Source organism: Salmo salar, chromosome 05 (assembly GCF_965601325.2).
Source record: "Salmo salar chromosome 05, fSalSal1, whole genome shotgun sequence".
Classification (NCBI taxonomy): domain Eukaryota; kingdom Metazoa; phylum Chordata; class Actinopteri; order Salmoniformes; family Salmonidae; genus Salmo; species Salmo salar.
The window spans coordinates 52,666,714-52,680,644 of NC_138295.1; the positions used below are offsets into that span (position 1 = coordinate 52,666,714).

Sequence of the window (13,931 nt, forward strand, 5' to 3'; positions counted from 1 at the left end):
TCATCTGTGAAGAGCACAGGGCGCCAGTGTAAGCACAACCCCCACCTGTGGACGTCGGGCCCTCATACCACCCTCATGGAGTCTGTTTCTGACCGTTTGAGCAGACACATGCACATTTGTGGCCTGCTGGAGGTCATTTTGCAGGGGTCTGGCAGTGCTTCTCCTGCTCCTCCTTGCACAAAGGCGGAGGTAGCGGTCCTGCTGCTGGGTTGTTGCCCTCCTACGGCCTCCTCCACGTCTCCTGATGTACTGGCCTGTCTCCTGGTAGCGCCTCCATGCTCTGGACACTACGCTGACAGACACAGCAAACCTTCTTGCCACAGCTCGCATTGATGTGCCATCCTGGATGAGCTGCACTACCTGAGCCACTTGTGTGGGTTGTAGACTCCGTCTCATGCTACCACCAGAGTGAAAGCACCGCCAGCATTCAAAAGTGACCAAAACATCAGCCAGGAAGCATAGGAACTGAGAAGTGGTCTGTTGGTCCCCACCTGCAGAACCACTCCTTTATTGGGGGTGTCTAGCTAATTGCCTATAATTTCCACCTGTTGTCTATTCCATTTGCACAACAGCATGTGAAATGTATTGTCAATCAGTGTTGCTTCCTAAGTGGACAGTTTGATTTCACAGAAGTGTGATTTACTTGGAGTTACATTGTGTTGTTTAAGTGTTCGCTTTATTTTTTTGAGCAGTGTATATTTTTTATACTGCAAGGGGTCATAAAATTCTAAATCCAATAGCTAAATGATCCTTGGTATGACCTTCTTAAAACAATTCCATATAGCTTAGTAGAAACCCCCACCCCACTTTTTAAACATCATGGAATAATGGCTACTATTCTTCAGCCTACGGTATGGTGTTTTGTAACATTGCAATTAGGGTAACAAAGTTACCTGTAATTTACCAACGTTACCAGAATCTTCAGTAGCTTTGGTATTTAACAGAAAATCTATAAAATGTATTGTAACTTTGTTAATTTATACTTGAATAACAAAATAACAAATATATTCAAATATAGTTCTGTGTCCATATTGTCCATGGGTTTCTAGTAGATAGGCCATATGGTTAAAGAGAAAACAGCCTAATTAATGAAGAAAGACACATTTGCAATTAACTCTTACAACTCTCTACTGCCACCAGTTTGACGCCAAGACATTGACAACAAATACATATTGTTAACATAGGCAATTTCCATGTAAAAGGACCCATGAGCACCAACATGTGAAGTTCATAGGAGCATGTGAAACTGGGTGACAAATGAAAGCGAAGAGTCTATATTTTTGAGAAATTATCATATACAGTACCAGTCAAAAGTTTGGACACGCCTACTCATTCAAGGGTTTTTCTTTATTTTACATTGTAGAATAGTAGTGAAGACATCAAAACTATGAAATAACACATATGGAATTGTGTAGTAACCAAACAAAAGTGTAAAACAAATCAAAATATAATTTATATTTGAGATTCTTCAAAGTAGCCACTCTTTGCCTTGATGACAGTTTTGCACACTTTTGGCATTCTCTTAACCAGCTTCACCTGGAATGCTTTTCCAACAGTCTTGAAGGAGTTCCCACAAATGCTGAGCACTTATTGGCTGCTTTTCCTTCACTCTGCGGTCCAATTAATCCCAAACCATCTCAATTTGGTTGAGATCGGGTGATTGTGGAGGCCAGGCCATCTGATGCAGTACTCCATCACTCTCCTTCTTAAATAGCCCTTACACAGCCTGGAGGTGTCATTGTCCTGTTGAAAAACAAATGATAGTCCCTCTAAGCGCACACCAGATGGGACGGCGTATTGCTGCAGAATGCTGTGGTAGCCATGCTGGTTAAGTGTGCCTTAAATTTGAAATAAATCACCAACAGTGTCACCAGCAAAGCACCACCACGCTTCATGGTGGGAACCACACATGCAAAGATCATCCATTCACCTCCTCTGCGTCTCACAAAGACACGGCAGTTGGAACCCAAAATCTCACATTTGGACTCATCAGACCGAAGGACAGATTCCCACCGGTCTAATGTTCATTGCTCGTGTTTCTTGGCCCAAGCAAGTCTCTTGTTATTATTGGTGTCCTTTAGTAGTGGTTTATTTGCAGATATTTGACCATGACGTCCTTATTCACAGTCTCCTCTGAAAAGTTCATGTTGAGATGTGTCTGTTAGTTGAACTCTGTGAAGCATTTATTTGGGTTGCAATTTCTGAGGCTGATAACTCTAAAGAACTTATCCTCTGCAGCACAGGTAACTCCGGGTCTTCCTTTCCTGTGGTGGTTCTCATGAGAGTCAGTTTCATCATAGTGCTTGATGATTTTTGCGACTGCACTTGAAGAAACTGTCAATGTTCTTGACATTTTCCGGATTGACTTACCTTCATGTCTTAAAGTAATGATGGACTGTCATTTCTCTTTACGTATTTGAAGCTGTTCTTATCATAATATGGACCTGGTTTTTTTCCAAATAGGGCTATCTTCTGTATACCACACTTACATTGTCACAACACAACTGATTGGCTGAAACGCAATAAGAAGGAAAGAAGTTCAATTGTGTTGGTTGTCTGTAGCTTATGCCTGCCCATACCATAACCCCACTGCCACCATGGGACAGTCTGTTCACAACGTTGACATCAGCAAACCGCTCGCCCACACAATGTCATACACGTGATCTGTGGTTGTGAGGCAGGATGGACGTACTGCCAAATTCTCTAAAACGACGTTGGAGGTGGCTTATGGCAGAGTAATGTACATCCAATTCTCTGGCAACAGCTCTGGCGGACATTCCTGCATGCCAATTGAATGCCCTCTCAGAACTTGAGACATCTGTGGCATTGTGCTGTGTGATAAAACTGCACATTTTAGAGTGGTCCTTTACAGTCCCCAGCACAAGGTGCACCTGTGTAAGGATCATGCTGTTTAATCAGCTTCCTGATATGCCACACCTGTCAGGTGGATTATCTTGGCAAAGGAAACATTTTCACTAACATGGATGTAAACAAATGTGTGCACAAAATTTGAGAGAAAAAAGCTTTTAGTGCCTGCCTATTGAACATTTCTGGGGTCTTTTATTTCAGCTCATGAAACATGGGAGGAACACTTTACATGTTGCATTCTTATTTTTGTTCAGTGTACATAATATTGTCGCAAACTTTAGGGCAGGGAATATGAACCTGAGTTGCTATCATTACAGGCAAACACCCTACTCATCCTTCAATATAGTTGTAATGGTTTCTAACAAATTATTACTTGCCTCAGATTGCAGGATTGCTAAACCCCTCCAAACAGGAAGGCGCGGTCCCCTCATACGTAAAGGCCTCACGACCGCCATCCTGCTTCTGACACCAGTGTAGCGAACGGCGGGGCAGGGAAGTGGACACAGGTGGTTGGTGTAAAAGGCAAACAGCCTACACATCGTACCAATAGGATTAATTCACTTGTAGATAATTGTAACCTGGCTCAAATAGCGTGGATCAGCACAATATTTTAATTCCTGTGCAATTAATACTGTGTAATTAGTGGCCATAACTGATTTGAATAACAAACAGAATTCACCATGTCCAATTCCATTGAATTCAAAGCCTGTGTATGAATCTTATCCTATCTGCAGTAATAACATGCTTAGCCTTCTAAAGCAATAGAGTACATTGCCGCAGCTTATGTGTTGCCCGATGTACCTTGTCTTACAACAACATATATTTTCTTCACAAACTCACAAGGGCAGCAACCACTCTGTCATATACTTCGAACGAACGTGTCTCGTGACACAGATGTTACAATAACGAGTACGGGCATGCTCGGGTCTTTTGCCCACATTTCTTTGCGTTGTATCAACATTCCGCCCCACCCCGAAGAAACAACCATCACTGTACGTAAAACAGGAAGCAACGAGCCATACATGTTCACGAAGACAGTGAAAACAACGCCAAACCGTGGAAGAAAAAACGTTATTGTCCACGAGAAGAGAAACTTCACATCAACATCACAGCCTCTTATTGTGGATGCATTTGATTCAATCTAAACGGAGAAGGGTATGTAAAAGACAGTCGAAAACGAAACGCAAATGATAGTAAATTGTGGTTGTAGTAGCGCCCGTCCATGTGACCGATACAGTGCAATTCTGTTGACAGCTGTTTTGTTGCGCTGCATCAACCGATTTAGTATACATGTACGTTGTCTTTGGCCTATAAGAGCTTGTTAAGTTTCGACCTGCGTAAGAATGTCGAGGAATGTCGTGTTGTTAACTAATTCAGTTGAATGTTTGACAAAGCGACACATCGTGCCTATTGTCAATAGTAATATTTCTATAGCCTCACTTAGGCCTACAGAACAAAATGGGCTAGACTGTCACTCGAATATCACGTTTTCCTCCAAGCAGTGCTCACACCAACTCTCAGTTGAATGTTATGCTAGGACTAGGCACCTTGGCCAGACCTATCACATATCGGAGTGGATGGAGAGAGCAGCCCACTGCGGAAAACAATAACATTAAAAACCGAGTTATAAACAGGTTGCTGAGGAAGATGTAAACAATACTAACACTATATAACCTACCTGTAGTCCACAATGAGATGCACTGTCTGGACCTGCTGTTTTATAATCTAAAGCCTATTTTATTCTAGTTGGTGAGAGCTGGCGTTATCTACAGTGTTAATGGATGGACTTTGTTTTCAGAATGCATTTCACACTACAAGACATCTGTTACATAATTAGTGAGCTTGCACACAGAGAGGGAACCAAACAAACAGCAAGGCATAGACATACTCCCTTTTACTGATTTGAAATGATTTGTTTACATGGAGGTTAGTCACCTAACCAGGCTAATGTGGATCAGAAGAAAACATGTGACCCCAAAGCCATCCTTTCTTGATGTGCTGCGTTCTATAAATAAAAACACTTGCACACAGGTGGGCTCAAACTGGACACAGATGGGCGCACAGTGCACTTTTGGGACTATTTCCAAAACATTTCAAATACTATTTGAGGCCAGGTCTAAACTGACAGACTTATGTCATCGACATGTATCCTCTTCTATGTGCTGTTTTCAAAGAAGGCATCTGGTAGTAGTAAATTAACAAAACACTAACCCCCAACTTAATTGAAAAAAAGGAATCTGTAAGATCAATGTATTATGCTTAATGTACATATCTTGTGGTGGAGAAGAGACCATTCTGCTTAAGTGGAACTTTGCACTCTCTGTTGTAGTTTTGAACAGAATCGACAGGAATGTGATAGTTCTAGATTTTCTACTGAATTACAAGGTTATTGGAAGAGATTCCATAATGTATTACAGAGGTTTTAACTCAGTCAGACACAAATTCTCAGCTGTTTGTTTAACAGTCACATGTCTTGGTGCTTTAACGTTCCTTAATTTGCCTTTCACAAAGCACTCCTTCTTGCACCTGACACACTGTGTGAACATGGTTTTGAGTGTGTCTATTAGCAATCAATCAAATGTATTTATAAAGCCCTTATATTGGCTATAACCCTCAGCTTGTGCTGATATAAGTTGGGACGTTTTGTGACTATTCATAGTATTTTGGTCATTGCTGCTGTAGAGACCCAGGGGAATGTCTGTGATACACAGGAAACCAGCTCAACAGTAAAGTCTTCTAGTTCTTTCCACAAGCTGGTCCATATTAGACATGCATATATCTGCGTATGAAGTAGCTTACAGATACAATATAAGACTTGAAATGTGTGTTAATGCATGTGTGTGTATGTTGTCCTGTGTGGGAAAGAACACTGAAGGTGTGTGTGTTAGATAGACTCCTGTTTGCATGTCTAACGTGTATGCGTGTACGTGTCTGCATGTGCATGCCTGTGCAAGTAGATGAATCACCAAGGTAACTTCCAACTTCCTCCCTTCTATCTCACTTCCTCTCCTGTCTGCGCCAGTTGGTGTTGCTTTCGGGCAGGTTGAGTCATGTCACCTTGAGCTTCGTCATGTGACGCAAGAGAGTTTTCTAAAGGCCTGGTGCAACCAGACTGCATGGTGCAACCCGACTGTTTGTGCCCACAGAAAGCCACGAGGATGACGGCATAGTTGTCTGACGTGTTGAGTTCACCCAGCGTGGTAGGCCTGTGCGTAGCGTCGACAACGTGCACTAGAAACGGATGGCAGGGATCGTTTTCATTCCACCCATGCCAAGATTAGAATTCACAGCTTTTAGTGGTGAACCCAAGGTAGTTGTGGGTTGTGTAAGCTGTGGCAGACAGTATCAACATACGCTGCTCTCAGCGACCACAATAGATGCATATCACAGGATTTAGGCATGTCTATAAATAAGAAAATAAACACAAACGTCGACACCGGCTTTTAGGGCTGAGATTTATATTGCTGCACTCTTATTTATTCTGATGAGAAGACTAGTGATACACCACTTGATACAATCTCTCTCTTCAAAAGCATCAGGGTGGTTTTTGATCTCCGATTAGTTCTGGAGGATTCTACGGAACATAACCCAAGGATACTGCTAACCCCAAACACATTTTTCTGCTGTGAAGGTCCTCCAGAAATCACATTTTATAGTCTTCAGTGTTTGGTTCTTCTGCCCAGGGTCTGGGAGAGACTGTGTGGCAGTATGAGAGCTAAGTGATGGACATGCTGCTGCTTGGAACTGGAAATATCACAGGTCATATGGAGTATCAAGACAAGATGTTATGGAGCTGAGAACAACTGCCCAAACTTCCTACTGTAAAAGACACAGCTGTCCGTATCAATGATTCAGTGCTGACTGAATGGGCCTAAAGCAAAGCTTGGTTCTGCCACTAATGATGGGCTTGCTGTGTAGAACAGGACAGTGATGTTGCAATGGGGTCTATACTGGCATTTCTGCTAATTTTGGACTGTGGTGTGACCATGGTATTTAAGGTCATCCTTTCTGTGAACTTCTAAAATGACAAAAACGTCTTGAAGCCCAGTGATAAGGGGAGTAGGACAGTGCCTTGCCCACAAACATTACATTCGAACACTCACACAGGCATTCAAACACTCACAAATCTCTCTTCCCAGAGCTTGAGGGAGCAATGAGTAGAGGGCAAAGGAAGGATGAGAGATATTTAAACAATAGCCTTCCTTTTCCCAGAGATTGAGATGAGTATACAGTCGTGGCCAAAAGTTTTGAGAATCACACAAATATTAATTTTCACAAAGTCTGCTGCCTCAGTTTGTATGATGGCAAGTTGCATATACTCCAGAATGTTATGAAGAGTGATCCGATGAATTGCAAAGTTCCTCTTTGCCATGCAAATGAAGTGAATCCCCCAAAAAACATTTCCACTGCATTTCAGCCCTGCCACAAAATGACCAGCTGACATCATGTCAGTGATTCTCTCGTTAACACAGGTGTGAGTGTTGATGAGGACAAGGCTGGAGATCACTCTGTCATGCTGATTGAGTTCGAATAACAGACTGGTAGCTTCAAAAGGAGGGTGGTGCTTGGAATCATTGTTCTTCCTCTGTCATCCGTGGTTACCTGCAAGGAAACACATGTCGTCATCATTGTTTTGCACAAAAGGGCTTCACAGGCAAGGATATTGCTGCCAGTAAGATTGCACCTAAATCAACCATTTATCAGATCATCAAGAACTTCAAGGAGAGCGGTTCAATTGTTGTGAAGAAGGCTTCAAGGCGCCCAAGAAAGCCCAGCAAGCGCCAGGACTGTCTCGTAAAGTTGATTCAGCTACGGGATCGGGGCACCACCAGTACAGAGCTTGCTCAGGAATGGCAGCAGGCAGGTGTGAGTGCATCTGCATGCACAGTGAGGCGAAGACTTTTGGAGGATGGCCTGGTGTCGAGAAGGGCAGCAAAGAAGCCACTTCTCTCCAGGAAAAACATCAGGGACAGACTGATATTCTGCAAAAGGTACAGGGATTGAACTGCTGGGATAAAGTCATTTTCTCTGATGAATCCCCTTTCCGATTGTTTTGGGCATCCAGAAAAAAGCTTGTCCGGAGAAGACAAGGTGCCATCCGTCCTGTGTCATGCCAACAGTAAAGCATCCTGAGACCATTCATGTGTGGGGTTGCTTCTCAGCCAAGGGAGTGGGCTCATTCACAATTTTGCCTAAGAACACAGCCATGAATAAAGAATGGTACCAACACATCCTCCAAGAGCAACTTCTCCCAACCATCCAGGAACAATTTGGTGATGAACAATGCCTTTTCCAGCATGATGGAGCACCTTGCCATAAGGCAAAAGTGATAACTAAGTGGGTCGGGTCCATAGCCAGGAAACTCCCCAGACCTTAATCCCATTGAGAACTTGTGGTCAATCCTCAAGAGGTGGGTGGACAAACAAAAACCCACAAATTCTGACAAACTCCAAGCTTTGATTATGCAAGAATGGGCTGCCATCAGTCAGGATGTGGCCCAGAAGTTAATTGACAGCATGCCAGAGCGGATTGCAGAGGTCTTGAAAAAGAAGGGTCAACACTGCAAATATTGACTCTTTGCATCAACTTCATGTAATTGTCAATAAAAGCCCTTTGACACTTATGAAATGCTTGTAATTATACTTCAGTATTCCATAGTAACATCTGACAAAAATATTTAAAGACACTGAAGCAGCAAACTTTGTGAAAATTCATATTTGTGTCATTCTCCAAACTTTTGGCCACGACTGCAGAGTGAAAAGGAAGAAGTGAAAGAGGAGAACCTAAAGAGAGAGGTATAGAGAAACATGAGCATCTCTTCCTAGTAAAGTTTTCTTCCATCCAACTCTGTGTCCAGGTTCATGTTCACTAGACACTAAATGCAATAAAAATGTACTGAAACAAGGAAGGGATAACATGGACTTGTCCAATAAGAAACATTGTTTTGTGTTGCAAAATAAATTCCGTTGTGTGCCCTCATGAACACGACCCTGATTGCTGTACACCAGATGCTCTCTCCAAGGACAGATGTTGACCTCTGACCCTGGCTCTAGTGTCACTACCAGGGACTTAGTATCACTGAGTATCTCCAAGTGGGTTACATAAGCCCTTGGGCAACCAAGGGCACCTGGAGGGTTAAATGAAGCACTTGTCCACCATCCACAAGGACGACTGTATATTAGCTCATTTTCCATGGAAGAGCCACACACATGCACACCAGCCCCACACGTTCCTGGCACCTATGGATCCATTATCTGATATAATGACAGGAAGTCTGTGTGTGTGTGAGAGGGAGAGACCGAGATGATGAGGGAGTGTATTGGTCTGCATTCAGCACCATGGAGAGGGCAGTGTTTCTCACCCCTACTAAGACCACACACAGCTGGGAGATGCTACTGGCATGCTAAACCTTCCGGGAGTTTATCATTGTGGCTAGTTAACACTGATGATATGAGGACTTAGAGGGAGCGAGTCATGGGACCGATATACCCTGATATCTTAGTCCCATGGAAAAACTGCTCGGCAGCACTGTGAATTGTTTGCTTGTCTTTCCCAGTCTCCGGAGCTAACTCCAAATAGAGTGTCTCCTTCACTCAGTGTGCTCGCTGACCTTGTGTTTGGTACAGTGGCCAGAATAACGTGCGAAAGAGGAGGATTCCCATGCAGGCTAAATAGAAACTCAAATGTTTAGAACAACGTTTAGGTTTGTTGTTCTCTGAGCCTGTAAAGTGTATGATGATGTGAACAAGAATATGTGTTACACTTCTCAAGTTTGACAGAACTATCGCATTGTGTCTTCGTTTTATTGTGCCCGCTGTTTGCATTACAGGGTAATCCATAGTTCCTTCTGTCAGCAATCATAAATAGCTGTTTATCCCTAAAGGGCAATTTATGTTGCAGGAAAGTAATATCCGTTTCAGTCTCGCAGGTTGGGAAGCAGAAGAAATGAATACTTATTTATCCGTTTCTCACTGTAGAGAAGGAAGATTGCTTTTTCTGTTGATACTTAAAACCATCACTCTCAGATGGAGATATGGAGGTATGGCTCATGAATTGAGCTGCGATGCCTTTATCTCCAAGTTGGTACATGTTAAATGATGGGCTCCCCTCTCTTACACCATGGGTGAGCAGTCACTTACATCCTCCCTGGATAGAGCATGAACATTCATTTTAAACAAACTCCCAGTTTCTTATGGGACTAGTATTAAATAAAGAAAACATTAACTACTAGCTATAAAACAAACAACCAGCTGACAGTAGATGGGCAACCAAGTCAGAAGGCAGTATGTTGATATGAGGTATTTTGCAATGAATTAAGCCTCTCAGCCAGACCAAATCAAAATTTTGTTTGATTTTCACAGTATTTGAGTCTCATGGTCCTAGGTAACGGACAGCAGCAGAGCAATCACACAAGCAGAACTTAGTCAGAGGGAATATAGATAATTGCTCATATGCGTTGATGGCTCTGAGTGCTGCAGTGCTGTGAGTGCTGGCCTATATGTGAGGAAGGTTGTCCTATAATTAGCATGCCTCCCTGGTGCTGTATCTCCCATACAACCTTCAAATAGAATAGGCAAAGTTCATATCCCCAGAGGGGTATGTGTGTGTGAGAGTAAGACCTATATGGTTCTCCCTTATCATTCTCATCCACTGTGTCTCTCAGTCTCTGTATGTTCTCTTCCCCTGCCTGTAGTCTACCCCCCCCCCAATTGATTTGCAAAGTGTTTGAGTCATAGAATCTTATAGAGGCCTATGTGCAAAAAGGCAAGGACCGGAGCTTCTTTTTGTTGGATTGGAGGCTGCTGTGTAGAAGTTTAATTACAGCATGGATTTTTCTTTCAGTGTGCTGCAACGCACATGTTTTGCAAGTCCTCGCAGGCTCCAGCTGTGGTTGTGTAATATTTTTGTGAGGGGGAAATCTCATCTGTATCCTCTCGCCACTCTTTCTCTGGGTGTTATTTTGGTTTCCCAGAATCTTGCGGATAATGCGTTCAGAGTTTCTCACACTCACAACCTTGGGAAGAATGTTAACACGTTGTCAGTGTGGTTACTGGAAAAGTGGTCTTGTTCACAGGCAAAGCCGTGGACACATTTAATCTTTCTAGTCTGGAGAAGGATGAAAAAGCATATTGAAGGGTCGGTGTCTTACTTTGGTTTGCTAGTCTTTGTCAATTTGTTTTCTGTGTTGCATTTTCATCTAGCCTGGTTGTTTGTCTTTCTTGGATATAGCTACTGAACTACTTAACCATGCTTACAGGTTTGAGCCCTCTCACACCAGAGAGTGTTGCTTTAAGAAAGGATTAGAACTTGTTTCAGGACCTTGCTCCATAAGAGAGCTGAGCTAGCCAAAGCTTAGGCTATATGGCAGTTGTACAAAGTATGTAATTTTCTGTTAGTAACAGTAGATTAATTCCGAAGCCAACGTGTATTCCGTTTTGTAGTAAGCTGAGGTCGTGGCTGTGCGTGACTACCAAGGTTCTTAGGAATCAGAAAATACAAAGCTCATGTGTTTGGGAGCCTACTGTAAATGAGCCTACTTCGCTACTATTGTGATGATATATTTTTTGCCCTTTTAAAGGGACAGGGGAACCATCACCAGGCTACTCTGATCTGCTAAGACCTCTTTTTGTTTTGAAGGGAAAAGTTGAATTCGCAGAGAAACTCGCATACACTCCTCTCTTTGCTTTCAGCAGTCTTCTGAAAAGGCCCGTAGCAACAAAGCTGGAGCTTTTGGCTCTGGATCTGAAAGACATATTTCATTTGAATGCCTATCAAGATGCTGCTTTGTACTCTACTGTTTATAATCTTAAGCCATATGCAGTAGTATACTGTATGAGACGTCAAGGGCTACATTTGGCAGCTACAAAAATGCACTAATCTGCTTTATACTGTACATGCTGTAGGTAATACTCACTATTGTAGAGGTAATCATCCTGAGACTGTACAATGCTGTAGGTAATACTCACTATATTGCAGAGGTAATCATCTTGTAACTTTCTTTTATGATGTCCATGAGAAAAGGTTGTTCCCGCACCTTACTTTAAACTCACATTTACAATCATATCCGCTACATGGTAATCCTAACCGAAAAGTTATTAGATTGTTGCCGCTGCAATATTGTGAATATTAAAGGGGCAATCTGCAGTTCAAATAATTATAAGGCTTCTCTCCACCACTGTTTTGGGAAAAAGCTGAGGGATGGTGCTGGAGAAAAGTAACCACTGAAATTCATAGACCGAGCTCTGGATTCAAGGACCAACCATCCATTTAATAAAAAATATTCTTGTTTTGAGGCCATACAGTGTTTGTTTACATTTACAAACATTGGAGTAAAACAAACTTATATTTTGCGTTCTGATGGGGTATGACAGTTGAACTAAGCTCATGAGGTATTTAAGTAATTTTCTTCAATAATCAATGAGTGTACTAGATAGATAGATAATTTAAAAGGCCCAAAATGGATGTAGCAATCACAGATTGCCCCTTAGGTAGGCCTATTTCTAGTGCAGATCCATGCATTTATGTAGAGGTAAAATAAAGCCTGTTTCCCCCCTACTGTGAATGCTAAAGCTTGTGAAACAGCTCCCTGTTACAACATGATATCAGGACCCATTTGAAGCCTCATGTGACAGAAAACAACCATCTCACCTCTCGTACTGTTTAGGCTACTGTCACACCTACTTAGGGCAGAGTTCAGTCCCAACAAAAGACAATGTAACAAAAAGGCATCATAGCTGCCAGCACACAGGGATCACATCTCGGATTCACTCAATGCCATTAACTCAATGCCATTAAAAGTAAATGAAGTGTTTCAGCACACTCATTATTTCTCATTATTTCATTGTCCAAAAGTATCCTTCAGTTGTTACGATCAACAGTGCGTAGTGCTGTGCCAACCCCCTTGGGTACAGGCCCTGAGATTTGTGATATTCAAACGCTATACCAAGCATAGTGTGGGCACCACGCTCAGTGCTTTTTTTTAATCATGATCTCACTCTGAGACACTGGAAGTGTATTTTCTGAATTCGAAATGTACGGTAAACAGCGCTCCGCTGCTGCCAGAACAATGAAAAGTTTCATCAGCCGCACAGTCCATGGCTTTGTCTCTATTTCCAGACTGTTCTGCTCAATGTTTCATGTGGTAATATTTGCTTCGTGCATGAGGGAGGATGTGTGCTTTATGATATTGACCTTTTGTTAAGGTAAAGATGAGATTGGGACATTGATGCAGGATTTATTCTTCATTACCTTGTCAATTGGATCGATGTTATTACAGGACACAGCCAATTGATTTAATTCTTCATTATTTTCTGGCCTCTGGACTAAAACCTAATTTTGACAAGATAAAGCGTGCCTATTTCTATAATGAACATGAACTTGGTGGGTATTGATGTTATTAAATATAAAAGCACTAAACCTCTCTCTAAAAGCTTCATTTCTACAAAAGTTTTACTTGAACCCAAAATGGTTCTCAAGTAGATTACTAAGAAAAGCTCATCCATTGTTTCAAAATTGCCTTTTTGCTTTTGTGCAGATTGCCATGCCTAATTTTCAATTTAATTAATGAAGTGAAACTTGGAACAAAGTATTTCTTTTTCAAACAAGCATTGCAGAGTTGGTTACAATTTCATCCCCCAGAAAAGCGAGAACAAATATTACAACAAATTGTTATGGTTGAACTCAAATGTGCTAGTTGATAAAAGACCTGTATTTATGGAAAAGATGTTTGAAAATTGTATTTTGTTTTTAAATTATATTGTAAGTTGGAATGGTTGAGTTATCGGAATTGTATAGGAAGGTCTGCTCAATCCAAGATTACAACCAACTGATTAAAGCATCACCCCAAAAATCGAGGAGGCAGCGGGAGGAGGTAGGGAACTGGTCTGTCTGCCCAATATAAAGGATCAAAACTGGCAGAGGAACAAAAATAGGATTTTTATTTTATTAATTTTACCTTTTTATTTAACTAGGCAAGTCAGTTAAGAACAAATTCTTATTTTCAATGACGGCCTAGGAACAGTGGGTTAACTGCCTTGTTCAGAGGCTGAACGACAGATTTTTAC

The 13,931-nt window shown here is 41.9% G+C and overlaps 1 protein-coding gene across 2 annotated transcripts in view; it reads left to right on the top strand.

Moving 5' to 3' along the window:
- The first annotated feature begins 3,735 nt into the window (after nt 1-3,735).
- LOC106605072 (myelin basic protein) overlaps nt 3,736-13,931 on the top strand; it is a 69,293-nt gene continuing 59,097 nt past the window's right edge. For both annotated transcript variants that reach the window (XR_001328786.3, XR_006769900.2), the window contains exon 1: nt 3,736-4,023. The gene's annotated coding sequence lies outside the window, so the exon portion shown is untranslated. The remainder of the gene's footprint in view (nt 4,024-13,931) is intronic.